Source organism: Schistocerca gregaria, chromosome 3 (assembly GCF_023897955.1).
Source record: "Schistocerca gregaria isolate iqSchGreg1 chromosome 3, iqSchGreg1.2, whole genome shotgun sequence".
NCBI classification, from domain to species: Eukaryota; Metazoa; Arthropoda; class Insecta; order Orthoptera; family Acrididae; genus Schistocerca; species Schistocerca gregaria.
Window position 1 is genome coordinate 691,872,286 of NC_064922.1, and position 15,196 is coordinate 691,887,481.

At 43.6% G+C, this 15,196-nt stretch overlaps 1 protein-coding gene across 15 annotated transcripts in view; it reads left to right on the forward strand.

Moving 5' to 3' along the window:
• The window catches only part of LOC126354432 (serine/threonine-protein kinase dyf-5), a 230,593-nt gene that overhangs the window by 5,467 nt on the left and 209,930 nt on the right, over positions 1-15,196 (forward strand). For all 15 annotated transcript variants that reach the window (XM_050004096.1, XM_050004086.1, XM_050004081.1 and 12 more), the window contains exon 2: positions 641-729. The gene's annotated coding sequence lies outside the window, so the exon portion shown is untranslated. The remainder of the gene's footprint in view (positions 1-640; positions 730-15,196) is intronic.

The following is a 15,196-nucleotide window of genomic DNA, read 5'->3' on the forward strand; positions in this document are numbered from 1 at the left end:
CATAAGTCAGTCAAAAGTATAAGACCGATAACGCTTCTCTTCTCTGTTTATGCCCAGTACCTCTTTAGTCTCATTTCGTGTGGGTCTCCTATATTTGGGCAGTGTTCTCTGTTGGGTTGCACGAGAGTTTTGTAAGGCTCCCCTTTGTATTTGCCTTTGAATAGGACACAATCTGATGCTGCGTGGCTTTTAGCAGGAGGCCCCTCCAGTTTATAATACTTGTAGATTTCAGTAATACACATTTTAACAGGATTTTTTTTTTTTTACAATACTGCAGAGGTTAGCGTACCAGCTAATCTGTCCTCTATTATAGAAGATAATGAGATAAATATGCTACGATTGTTTGAAGTTTCTGATTTGTGTAATTTTTTTTTAGCCATTGTACTATAATCTGCTTAGGATTTTAACAGCCTGTTTTAATATTGACAATGTTGGTAATTTTGCATTCACCGTATTTGGGTATGACTGATGACCACCACTCCCCCCTCCACACACACACACACACACACACACACACACACACACACACACACACACACACACACCTCTGCCTCTTGTTAGTCCTTTAAGTGTGTTAGTGTCTTAGAAGTTTTCTTTAGAATCTTTTTTGTTTCCTAAAGAGTTATGTGACTTTTTTCAGAACAACCATATATGCCTAACCTGATCTCTACATAGAGGACACTGATCTGTTATGTAAAGGGTCTGTCAGTAAGATCCAATTGCTTTCAGGTAAGCAGTAATTCTACCTCTACCTACTACACAAGTTAACCACTCTTCCCCTATCCCCACTTGAAGGGGAAGATGGTTAAATTGTGTTGAAAATGTCATTTTAGTTGCTACAACACTTCTATATACACTACATATTAAGAATTTGGACTTGTATTTAAAACTGACTGTGATGATACCTCTTTGTCAGAAGCCAGGTGTGTATCTCAGCCATTATGCAATCTTACTATAAGTGAATAATTTTCATCAAACTACAAACAAATTTTAAAAATGTCAATGTAGAAGTTTAAAACTGACTATATGTCATAAAAAGTTGATTCAGTTGGTATGTGGACAGATAAGACCTCAACATTCATCATTCTGAAATGACACTGTCTCAGAGATTTTATTGGTCTCAGACAGGTATGATTTTACGTACACTCCTGGAAATTGAAATAAGAACACCGTGAATTCATTGTCCAAGGAAGGGGAAACTTTATTGACACATTCCTGGGGTCAGATACATCACATGATCACACTGACAGAACCACAGGCACATAGACACAGGCAACAGAGCATGCACAATGTCGGCACTAGTACAGTGTATATCCACTTTTCGCAGCAATGCAGGCTGCTATTCTCCCATGGAGACGATCGTAGAGATGCTGGATGTAGTCCTGTGGAACGGCTTGCCATGCCATTTCCACCTGGCGCCTCAGTTGGACCAGCGTTCGTGCTGGACGTGCAGACTGCGTGAGACGACGCTTCATCCAGTCCCAAACCTGCTCAATGGGGGACAGATCCGGAGATCTTGCTGGCCAGGGTAGTTGACTTACACCTTCTAGAGCACATTGGGTGGCACGGGATACATGCGGACGTGCATTGTCCTGTTGGAACAGCAAGCTCCCTTGCTGGTCTAGGAATGGTAGAACGATGGGTATGATGACGGTTTAGATGTACCGTGCACTATTCAGTGTCCCCTCGACGATCACCAGAGGTGTACGGCCAGTGTAGGAGATCGCTCCCCACACCATGATGCCGGGTGTTGGCCCTGTGTGCCTCGGTCGTATGCAGTCCTAATTGTGGCGCTCACCTGCACGGCGCCAAACACGCATACGACCATCATTGGCACCAAGGCAAAAGCGACTCTCATCGCTGAAGACGACACGTCTCCATTCGTCCCTCCATTCACGCCTGTCGCGACACCACTGGAGGCGGGCTACACGATGTTGGGGCGTGAGCAGAAGACGGCCTAACAGTGTGCGGGACCGTAGCCCAGCTTCATGGAGACTGTTGCGAATGGTCCTCGCTGATACCCCAGGAGCAACAGTGTCCCTAATTTGATGGGAAGTGGCGGTGCGGTCCCTACGGCACTGCATAGGATCCTACGGTCTTGGCGTGCATCTGTGCGTTGCTGCGGTCCGGTCCCAGGTCGACGGGCACGTGCACCTTCCGCTGACCACTGGCGACAACATCGATGTACTGTGGATACCTCACGCCCCACGTGTTGAGCAATTCGGCGGTACGTCCACCCAGCCTCCCGCATGCCCACTATACGCCCTCGCTCAAAGTCCGTCAACTGCACATACGGTTCACGTCCACGCTGTCGCGGCATGCTATCAGTGTTAAAGACTGCGATGGAGCTCCGTATGCCACGGCAAACTGGCTGACACTGACGGCGGCGGTGCACAAATGCTGCGCAGCTAGCGCCATTCGACGGCCAACACCGCGGTTCCTGGTGTGTCCGCTGTGCCGTGCGTGTGATCATTGCTTGTACAGCCCTCTCGCAGTGTCCGGAGCAAGTATGGTGGGTCTGACACACCGGTGTCAATGTGTTCTTATTTCCATTTCCAGGAGTGTATATAGACTGAAGGAATCAATGAAAATTTGTACCAAGGCTAGGAATCAAACCCGGGTGTCCTGCTTACTAGGTAGGTATGATAACCATCTCGGCACAGCAGCTCACATAATTGCACGGAGTACCCTGGCAAGCCTCCCTCCTCGATCCAAATTCTCACTGCCACCCCAGTCTACCTTAAATATCCCCTTACACAAGAACAAAATTGCCAAGGCCCTCCTTGTTCTGGAATAGCATCTCAACATTGAAAATAAATGGGATCCAGCCTGAAGCCCAGGAGCAGACACTTAGACAAATGAAATTACACAATTTCATACACTTTACCGGTCCCGCGTACAGATAGATATGATTTTATGTATATAGACTGAAATGGTGAATGATACTTAAAACTGCTGTGCCGAGGTGACTTAATGGCTAATGCACCTGCATGGTAAGTGGGGAAACCTGGGTTCGATTCCTGGCCTTGGTTTCACTCACCACTTCAGTCAGTATGCATAAAATCATATCTGTATGAGATTAGTAAAAATCTCTGAAATTGTGTCATTTCATTTGTATAAGTACCTGCACCTGTGTTTCAGGCTTTATCCTCCATTTACATTCGATGCTGAGGTGCTATTCCATAACACGGAGGGCCTCAGCAATTCTGTGTAAGGAGGGAATTTGAGGTATAGTAGGGCTGCAGTGAGAATTTAGATTGAGGAGGGAGGCATGCCAGGGTAATCCATGCAGTTGTGTGAGCTGCTATGCCAAGGTGGTTAGTGGCTGACTCACCTGTCTAGTAAGCAGGAGACTTGGGTTTGATTCCCGGCCTTGGTACAAATTTTCACTCACTGCTTATATAAAATTCAACATTCTATTGTATTACTGTCTTGCATATACCCAGCTGACCAGGGGAAAGAAAACTGGCGTTCTACAGATCGGAGTGTGGAATGTCAGATCCCTTAATTGGGCAGGTGGGTTAGAACATTTAAATAGGGAAATTGATAGGTTAAAGTTAGATATAGTGGGAATTAGTGAAATTCGGTGGCAGGAGGAACAAGACTTCTGGTCAGGCGAATACAGGGTTATAAATACAAAGTCAAATAGGAGTAATGCAGGAGTAGGTTTAATAAAGAATAAAAAAAATAGGACTGTGGGTAAGCTACTACAAACAGCATAGTGAACACATTATTGTGGCCAAGATAGACACGAAGCCCACACCTACTACAGTAGTACAAGTTTATATGCCAACTATCTCTGCAGATGACTAAGAAATTGAAGAAATGTATGATGAAATAAAAGAAATTATCCAGATAGTGAAGGGAGATGAAAATTTAATAGTCATGGGTGACTGGAATTCGGTAATAGGAAAAGGGACAGAAGGAAACGTAGTAGGTGAATATGGATTGGGGGTAAGGAATGAAAGAGGAAGCCGTCTGGTCATTGCTAACACTTGGTTCAAGAATCAAAAAGAAGGTTGTATACATGGAAGAAGCCTTGAGATACTGGCAGATTTCAGATAGATTATATAATGGTAAGACAGAGATTTAGGAACCAGGTTTTAAATTGTAAGATATTTCCAGTGGCAGATGTCAACTCCGACCACAATCTACTGGAAATGAACTGTAGATTGAAACTGAAGAAACTGCAAAAAGGTGAGAATTTAAGGAGATGGGACCTGGATAAACTGAAAGAGCCAGAGGTTGTAGAGAGTTTCTGGGAGAGCTTAAGGGAACAAATGGCAGGAATGAGGGAAAGAAATACAGTAGAATAAGAATGGGTAGCTTTGAGGGATGAAGTAGTGAAGGCAGTCGAGGATCAAGTAGGTAAAAGGACGAGGGCTAGTAGAAATCCTTGAGTAACAGAAGAAATACTGAATTTAATTGATGAAAGAAGAAAATATAAAAATGCAGTAAATGAAGCAGGCAAAAAGAAATTAATTATTTTTCAGCAACACTGCAAACATTTGAGGGCAATAACTTTTATTTTATCGTTTTACAATACAAATTTTGGCCTTAGGCAATTTTCAAGCACAAAAACTTATTAAAGTGTAAAGGACTTGTATTTCATAGTAGTCTGATGTCTTTTGACATTTAAATAAGTTTTTCTTCTTGAAAATAGCCTAGGCAAAATCTGGACTGTACAACAGTGGTTCATGGAAAGAGGAAGCCGTCTGGTAGAATTTTGCACAGAGCATAACTTAATCATAGCTAACACTTAGTTTAAGAATCATGGAAGAAGGTTGTATATGTGGAAGAGGCCTGGAGACACTGGAAGGATTCAGATAGATTATATAATGGTAAGACAGAGATTTAGGAGCCAGGTTTCAAATTGTAAGACATTTCCAGAGGCAGATGTGGACTCTGACCACAATGTATTGGTTATGAACTGTGGACTATAACTGAAGAAACTGCAAAACGTTAGGAATTTAAGGAGGTGGGACCTGGATAAACTGAAAGAACTGGAGGTGGTAGAAAGTTTCAGGGAGCCCATTAGAGAACATTTGACAAGAACAGGGGAAAGAGATACAGTAGAAGAAGAATAGGTAGTTTTGAGAGATAAAATAGTGAAGGCAGCAGAGGATCAAGTAGGTCAAAAGACGAGGGCTAGCAGAAATTCTTGGTTATCAGAAGAGATATTGAATTTAATCGATGAAAGGAGAAAATATAAAAATGCAGTAAATAAAGCAGATGAAAAGAAATACAAACGTCTCAAAAATGAGATCAACAGGAAGTGCAAAATGGCTAAGCAGGGTTGGCTAGAGGATAAATGTAAGGATGTAGAGGCTTATCTCACTAGGGGTAAGATAGATACTGCCTACAGGAAAATTAAAGAGACCTTTGGAGAGAAGAGAACCACGTGTATGAATATCAAGAGCTCAGATGGCAACCCAGTTCTAAGCAAAGAAGGGAAGGCAGAAAGGTGGAAGGAGTATATAGAGGGTCTATACAAGGGCAAAGTACTTGAGGACAATATTATGGCAATGGAAGAGGAGGTAGATGAAGATGAAATGGGAGATACGATACTGTGTGAAGAGTTTGACAGAGCACTGAAAGACCTGAGTCGAAACAAGGCCCCGGAAGTAGACAACATTCCATTAGAACTACTGACGGCCTCTGACAAAACTCTACCTCCTGGTGAGCAAGATGTATGAAACAGGCGAAATACCCTCAGACTTCAAGAATAATATAATAATTCCAATCCCAAAGAAAGCAGGTGTTGACAGATGTGAAAATTACCGAACTATCAGTTTAATAAGTCACGGCTGCAAAATACTAACATGAATTCTTTACAGACGAATGGAAAAACTAGTAGAAGCCGACCTTGGGGAAGATCAGTTTGGATTCCGTAGAAATATTGGAACACGTGAGGCAATAATGACCCTACGGCTTATCTTAGAAGCTAGATTAAAGAAAGACAAACCTACGTTTCAAGCATTTGTAGATTTAGAGAAAGCTTTTGACAATGCTGACTGGAATACTCTCTTTCAAATTCTGAAGGTGGTAGGGGTAAAATATAGGGAGCGAAAAGCTATTTACAATTTTGTATAGTAACCAAATGGCAGTTACAAGAGTTGAGGGGGCGTGAAAGGGGAGCAGTGGTTGGGAAGGGAATGAGACAGGGTTGTATTCGGAGTAGGTATTAAAATCCATGGAGAAGAAATAAAAACTTTGAGGTTCGCCAGTGACATTGTAATTCTGTCAGAGACAGCAAAGGACTTGGAAGAGCAGTTGAACAGAATGGATAGTGTCTTGAAAGGAGGATATAAGATGAACATCAACAAAAGCAAAAAGAGGATAGTGGAATGTAGTCAAATTAAGTCGGGTGATGTTGAGGGTATTAGATTAGGAAATGAGACATTTAAAGTAGTAAAAGAGCTTTGCTATTTGGGGAGCAAAATAACTGATGATGGTCGAAGTAGAGAGGATATAAAATTTAGACTGGCAATGGCAAAGAAAGCGTTTCTGAAGAAGAGAAATTTGTTAACATCGAGTATAGATTTAAGTGTCAGGAAGTTGTTTCTGAAAGTATTTGTATGGAGTGTAGCCATGTATGGAAGTGAAACATGGACGATAAATAGAGGATAGTAGCTACAGTGACAGTATTTCACGTAGCTATAATCTACAAACTGGCGGGATTACGAAGTTTCGGACGATAAACGATTTCGTAGTAGTTTCTCATTGTAATGTGATAAGCCATACATACAACTTTTGTGTTGTATAGGGAATTTGAGTTTAAAATTATACAAAAGTAGGAAGAACATATATTACAGAAACAATTTGTCTAATGGTTTAAATGCCCTGCAGTCATGGTTGAAACTGACCACAAAAAGAAAATGAAACCACACACTTTCACAATGCAGCATAGCACAGCATTATTTCTCACAGTTAGTTTTAAACTAAAACCTGAACATTGTCTTTTTTTATATACATAATCTCCTATGTTCATCGAGATGAACTGTTTATTAGAAATATTGTGCAAAAATTCCAAGAAATTTGAGATTTTTGCTAATGATATTTCCCAGTTATATGTTTGTATATTTATATAATATTTAGCCTATATCCATCCGAATGTTTACTAGAGTGTAATGTATGTCAAAATTTGAATTAAATTGTTCAAGTACTTTTCGAGATTTTCAGTAACAGTGTTAAACGATGACTTTTCTTTATAAATAGCTTAGATGAAAACACATGTATATAAGTGTCGCAGACCCTGCCCCACAGTACCAATCCATAATTAAAGAAAGGGTAAAATACTCCAAAATATACAGTTCTTAGGATTTCAGAATTAAGGTATGATGATACTCTTTAATACACATACTTGGTGTACAAATATGAAATGTGTATTTCAGACAACAGATGTCGCACCCATGCAGTTTGTGCTATAAAGATTTGGCACTGTACCATTTATTGTGCCATGAACAAGTGACAGATGTGCACCAGGAATAATCGGAAAAGTGACTGCATAGTGTTGTGTTCAGTATATTTAAATTTATACTGAACAAAGAGCATTTGTGGACAGCATTAATTTTTTGCTTCCATTTGAAGAAAACTGGTGTTGAATCGTACCGATCATTTCGAGAAGCTTATGGTGAACATCCCAAATCACAGGTCTGTGATCTGGGATGTACATGCTCCATCTCAAGATGAGTGTAAACAATGGTTTCAGCATTTCAAAAATGGTGACTTTGATGTGGAAATATGGAGATGTGGAATTGGGAGCATGGTTGAATGAAGATGATTCTCAAACACACACCAAAAAAAAAAAATGCTGGGCAATTGGGCAGAACTCTACAAGCTGTTGCCAATTAGCTATGAGAGATGGGAAAGATTCATAAGACTGGCAGGCGGGTACCACAGGAGTTGAATGACATGTAAATGAAAAAAAAAAAAAAAAAAAAAAAAAAAAAAAAAAAACATATGTGAGGTATCACTTGCTTATTGTGGAAGGAAGTTATTTTTGCACCGTACAATTACAGAGGGTGAAAAGAGAATTTCTTTTGAGAATCTCAAGTGCAAAAATCATGAGTGGACCCAGGCAGACCATCCACATTGACCAAAGGACTGAATCGCTTTGGCAGAAAGACGATGGTCTGTGTTTGGTAGGATGAGAGAGTCGTGTTTGATAATGAACTGTTAAAACCTGGGAAAATGGTTAATACTAAATGTTACCAACAACAGTTGAACAATTTGAACCATTTGCCGCTCGAGAAAAGGCCACAATAACAAAAGAGGCAACAAAAAGTCATTTTTGTTCATGAGCTGCTCATTCACATACAGCAAAACCGATTCGTGACACATTGGAGGCACTCGGCTGGGAAGTTATACCACATTCAGCTTACTTACCAGACTTGGCGTCTTTCAGTTACCACTTGTTTGCATCAATGGGTCATGCATTTACTGAGCAGCACTTTGGTTTGTACACAGGTGTGAAAAAATGGCTCGATAAATGGTTCACAGCAAAAGAGAGAAATTTTTGCTGGCATGTTAGTCATAAATTGCCCAAAAGATGGGAAAAATGTATAAGAATTGATGGAGCATACATTGAATAAAGCACTATTTATCTCTGGTTTTCGACAGAATCTCTCATTCACAATAATTTTTCAATTTGGGCAACTTTGTTTAAAGTGATTAATGTTACTTTTTTTCTATGTTTCTAAGGTTGCCTATGTCTTTTAAAATGGGCACTTGTCTTTCCAAGAAAGTCTCAAATCTCTTCAGATGACCAGGCTCACTATTTGCACAAAGCCAATAGCTTTGTCATCAGCATTACAGTAGCCAAATACTTATTATCTATACTGCATTCACCGAAACAAGAGACGTACTGTAAACACGGCAAGGCGCGTGACCAGAGCACTGCCGTCAAGGGGTGTACAAGGCAGGGGCGTCAGAAATTAAAAAATGAAAGTCATGTTTTTTATAATTTGGCACCTGAACATGATAAAGTGATCCGAGAACTACCTTCTGACACCTTTTTTTACATTACATTAAAATTTATTGTCACTGAAAAAGAGAAATATGTAAGCTTTCAGGAAAAGTTGTTTTTTCGCGTTGCTCTATATTTATCACGCCATATCTCCTAAACTGTGTGTTTCACAGCAAAATAATTTTATAATTGCCTTCAGTAGTATATGTTGATGACATCTGCAAATTTTCTGCCCAGTAGATTCAGTAATAGTAAAGTAATAAATTAAAATCTCACGCCTGATGCAGAACTTTTACCAAATCATCATCCGAAATATAATAAGCGACAAACTTTTCCCCTTTAAATTTTTTTGTGGGGGTGTAAGCGAGAAAAGTTTTAGAAAGATTTGAATGTTATTTTGTAGTTAGTTCGAATGCGATGGGTGCAACCGTTTCTCCTTTATGAGCGATGCATTGTGAGGTTCGCAGGCGTGGCGCTTGGTCAGTGTGGCCGTCTCAGTTGAAGGTGTGAGCTCGTTAGTGGGTGTTGTACAGCGGCGATTTCAGGATATCTTAAGTTCACCTGTTAAGACGCTTGAAAGACTAGTTGTTGATTATTAGAGTAAGTATATGTGTTTGTAGTCATGCTGAGCATTCACTGTTTATGTGAGCATCGAATAGCATCGCATGTTTCAAAAGCAACTGGAGCTACAGGTGTTGGACGTTCTTCAGTATATCGTGTGATAAGTGAGTACAAGGCCACACACTCTTTGAACTCTCACAAGAAATGAAAATTACGACAGAAACTTCCTGAAAGTGTTGATGACTTCGATAGGAATGCGATACGAAGGAAAGAACACAATTTTTTTTTCCGTAACGAATTGCCAACAATTGACAAAGTGCTTACAGTCGTGAACGAAGATGCAGGTCTGGGCAATTTTCGGAGAACTACATTTTGTAAGTTATTGAGAGAAATGAATTTGAAATGTCCGGCATGGGCGCGATAGCACGCTAATAGACAGGGATGACATCATTTTATGGAGGCGGCATTATCTTCGAACCATTAAACGGCTGAGAGATGAAGGCAGACCCGTTTACTATTTGGACGAGACATGGGTGAACACAGGACATACCCGAAGTTGCGTCTGGGTAGATGACGCTATAAATTCCTCAAAACAAGCACATCTGTCCGGATTATCCACCGGAAGCAAGGGCCCGTCAGCTAAAGGGAAACGTCTGATTATCGCACACATTGATAGCAAAGCAGGGTTTGTTGAAGGATGTTTGTGGACTTTTGGATCCAAGAAAAGTGGAGATTATCGAGAGGAGATTAGCGCCGAAACCTTAGAGAAGTCATTTCAAGATGTTCTTCCTTGGCTTCGGGAAAATGCAGTTATTGTTCATGATAACGTGCCGTACCATTCTCGGAGAAAAGAAAAAGTTCCCAATGCGAATTCCAATTAGCACGAAGTATCAGAGCGGCTAAAATCTAAAAACATTGATTTCGAAGACAGTATGATGAAGAAAGAACTTTTAGATATAGCTAAAAATCACAGAACAGCGCACAACGAATACGCAACTGATGAAATGGCGTAGAATGCAGGGAAAACTGTTCTCAGAATTCCTCCGTACCACTGTGAATTAAAGACCATCGAGTTAGTGTGGGTCACAATCAAAGGCTATGTTGCAGCAAAAAACAAAACATACAAAATGCCAAAAGTTAAAGTACTGCTAGAAGAAGCAGTAAGACCAGCGACTGCAGAAGATTGGAACAAGTGCATCCTCCATGTCGTAGAAAAAGTGGAAACTCAAATGTGGAAAATAGACTGCATTATAGAGGAGAGAGAGGAGCGGTTTGTTATAAACCTAAGAGAACACAGTTCAAGTTCGGCAGAGTGAAAATTGATTCGTCCTTTATCATTATTATTACTGGTATTGTTATTAAAATTAACAATTAATTGTGTTTGAATGGAGCGTTTTGTTAGCAACCTGAATGAAAATAAATCTGCTTCGACTGAATGATCTCAATTTAACATTATTTTAGCATTACTGTAAAATTTATTTCATACATTGTTGCCCAGGTTTCTCATGGTACACTGTGACAGCTTGGTAGCCAGCCAAACACCGCCAACTGCAAAGCGTGCGCCAAGGATTTTCCACACCCCTACGTACCACGTGAAAACCGAATGCTTTTTCTGGAAACGAGCGTAGTCGCTCACGTGACACTGTTTATTTTTCATCCCATCTCTCGGTGAATAGACTTTAGAATACTTTGGAAACCCTTGGGAACACCAAAATGTACATTTCTTATTCGTGACTACTTTCAAATTAATTAGTAAGTTTTATTATCCATGGATCATTTGTATGGTAAATGGTAATGATGTGAAACAAGTCATTTTACATTCACATCACAAATTAAATTGAGGGAAATGTTTGGGTTAGTTACACCAAACAACCCCCATTTAACAGTAGTTCATTTATTCACCCAGACACAAGCAAGGCTCACAAAGAACTGACATGGCGGAACAGCCCAAAGACAATGCTCAGAGTCCAAAGACGATGGTCAGAATGCACAGACGGACGCATATCGATGCTGGTGTCATCCTCATTGGCACCACATAGGCCCCCCCCCTTCCCCCTCCCCCCTCCCCCCCCCCACAGTATGGAGTACTCTTGAGATGCTGGGGGGGAGGGGGGGTGACTAAGGTTTCGGCGGGGGTGGTCTGCAGGAGCCGGACCACAGTCAGCTCGACAGTGCTGTCGGGGAGCTGTGTGGGTAGATGTCGTGAAGGAAGGTTCGGCCACCGAACCTGGAAGTCGTTGAAGCGAGCCGGGCGTCATACTGGGCATGCTGGTCGTGTGGCGACAGGTAGTCCGGCGGTTTGCGGGTGGAACGGAGCGACGACGACGATGTCCCCGGTGGGCGTGGCGAACATACGAAGCATGTCCAGGCCGACGTCACGCAGGAGGGGAACACATTTAACCAAGTGGCAGGGAATGGTGGAAGTTGTGTCGTGAGCACTGGATGAAGAGAGACACACGACGAACAGTGTACCATCGCGCAGTATTATTGAGATGTCATGGATTATGTCAGGGGGGACAGGCACAAACACCTCGAGCGAGGGCACATTCAAGATGGGGGGACATGAGAAACCTTGACAGGGTAAGGCAGGCGACAATGGAGAGGTCGAAGGGATCAGCGAAGGGCCCGGCGGCGAGGGCGTGATCGTAGGTAAGCTCGACGTGAGGAGCATGTGGTCACTCGAGGGAGTGCGTGAGACCGAAGTAGAGGGCGAGGGCGGAGGAGAGCTCGACGATTGGCGTTGAAAGTCACTCAATCAAGTGTGTAATTCCGACATGGAGGGAGTGGTCCGAGCGTCATGAGCTACGACAGTGAGTTGCATGGTCGTGGCCTGAAGGGGGGTAGAAGGAGGCTCGACATGAGCAGGCTTAAGTCTGTTGAGAGAGACTGTAACAGCTAAATCTTTCATCTGTATGTCGTAGGTGTTGGCTGAGCGCCGGAGAACTCAGTATGGGCCGGTATATGGAGGTTAGAGGATAGCACAGACAGTGTAATCTCGGAGCATGACATACTTACATTTGTCCAGAGATTTCGGGGCGTGAACCTTAGGGCGGGAATGGCTGGTGGGTGCAGGGATATGGAGGTTGATGAAGTGGCATCTGATGCGGTCCATGAAGGAAGGTAAGTCAGACTGAGGGAGAGAAGCGGAATGGCTCACAAGTTCGCCAGGGAGAACAATGTTCGGGCCGTATATGAACTCGGCTATTGTGCCTTTGAGGTCTTCCTTATAGATTGCACGAATGCCGAGTAGCACAAGGGGAAGGGCCTCCGTCCATAGAGTGTCGTGGAATCGAAGAGCCACCTTAAAAGTGCGGTGCCAGCGCTCGACTAGCCTGTTACTTTGCAGGTGATATGCTGTGGTATGGATGTGCTGGATGCCACAAATGTTACAAATCTCGTTGAACAAGGCCAACTCAAATTGTCTGTCCTGGTCAGTCGTGATGATAGCTGGACATCCGAAAAGCTATACCCATGACTTGACGAAAGCTCGAGCAACAGTTTCTGCCGTAATATTGGGGAGAGGGACAGCCTCGAACCTGCAAGTTGTTCGGTCGATAGACGAGAGAACATAACGAAAGCCATTAGAGGGGGCGGAGAGGGCCGACAATGTCAATATGAATTTGTTGGAAACGCCCAGGAGGGATCGAAAAGGCACCGAGGGGGGGGGGGGGTGAAGTGTGCTTGTGTACTTTGCAGCATTGGCACACGACGCAGAAGCGTGCCCATTGCTGGCAGTCCTTGTTGCTATTTCTCCATACAAAGTGCTCCACTACGAGGCAGGCAGACGCACGAACACTGGGGTGGGCTAAACTATGCAATGCGTTAAAGATAGCTCGACGGAGCGTGGTTGGGATGAGGGGCCGTAACATGTCCGTACTGTCGTCGCACCAGGTCTCACCAGAAATGCCAGGGAAGGTGGTGCGGACAAAGTGTAGTGAAGAAGTAGAGTCTGAAATCAGGTGTTTCCTTGTCGGCGGGTTGGAAGTTAGGCAGTTGAGAGAGGTCTAACAACGAATGGACAGCTTCAACTCTTGTAAGGAAATGAGCAACTATATTGTCAGCACCCTTTATGTGTCTGACATCAGTGGTGAACTGAGAGACGAAGCCCATGTATCTGAAGCGGCGAGGAGGCGGGTCAGCTGGCGGATTTGTAATGGCCACAGCCAGGGGTTTGTGGTCCATTAAAACATAGAAAGGGTGTCCCTCAACATCAGTCTTAAAATGCTTGATCGCTTAATAGACCGCGATCAACTCACTGTCAAACTCAGAATATTTTCGTTGTGCATTGGTGAGCTTGCACGAGAAGAACTGCAGAGGCGAAGTTTGGTCGTCGATTGTCTGGCTAAGGACAGTGCCGATGGCAGTATCACTCGTGTCTGTGGTGATGAAAAGCTGTGCATTGGGATGAGGATGCGCGACGGTACAGGCCTCGGCAAGAAGATTTTTGAGGGCAGTGCAAAAGTCAGTCATAGGAGGGGTCCATGGAACGGGCCGAGATCCAGAAGTGTTGGTGCCTGCCAAGGCGTCTGTCAGTGGAGCCTGAATCTCCGCAGCCTGAGGTAGATGTCGGCGATAATAATTAACTGTCCCCAGAAAGCGCCGAAGTTCTTTGAATAACGAAGGTCTGAGTAGGTTTAGTATTGTTTGTACTTTCTCAGGGGGCAGTGAAATGCCGTCAGCAAACCCCTGAGAACCCAGTGGGTTGATGTAGCTGCAATTTGTCCTGGTTGGTTTGATGCCTGCTGCCGCGAGAGTGTTCATAACAGTTTGCACGTGTTGAATGTTGTCCTCGACGGAGGAGCTGAACACAAGAATGTCATCAAGACATGCAAAGCAGAATTTTAGGTTGAATAGCATTTTGTTGATGAAGCATTGCCAGTTCTGGGTTGTGTTTTTCAGACTGAAGGGCATGAGTCGAAACTGAAATAACCCGATCGGGGTGGTGATTGCTGCCTTCTCGATGTCATCAGGTGCCACGGGGATCTGGTGGTAGGCATGTTTGCAATCAATGACAGAGAACGTGGTTGCACCTGCAAGGGAACTGGTAGAGTTGGCAATGTTGAGTATGGGGTAGGTGTCCATAATTGTTCGTGCGACGGTAGTCTCCGCACTTGCACCAGGACCCGTCTTCTTGGGTTTCATATGTATATGCGTAGACCGTCTACTGGCAGAGGGTTCAATGACGCCAGAGCTTAGTAGTTCATAAATCTGATTTTTAAGGTCGGAGAGGCGCATGGGACAAAGTTGACGTGGTTTACTGGAGATTGGGGGGGAGGGGGGGGGGGGAGGGGACCTGGCGTGAGGCGAAGCTTGTGAACCATGCCTGTTGGTGACGGCGGAAATGTTGCCGGTGGCACGGAAGGCTGTTTGTTTACAATGTGAGGCGGGTGGGGCAGGCGAGGCATGCTCGTGTTCGGAGCCACTCGGCAGATCCGACGGAAGCTGAGGCAGGGAAGTATACCAGGAGTCTACGCGCCAAAGCAGTGGCACCATGGTCGGGTGAGCTCGGTAGAGCTCGTGAGCCGTTAGTGAGTCCATTGTTTGAGAGCGTGGCCTGTGGCAGCATGGCCGCGGTTGAAACGCTTGGCACGAGTACACTGTTTGCGTTTTCAGTGGCGGTCGCACAGCAGTGTGCAGGAGCTGAAGTTGCATAGTTTGAGGTGCTGT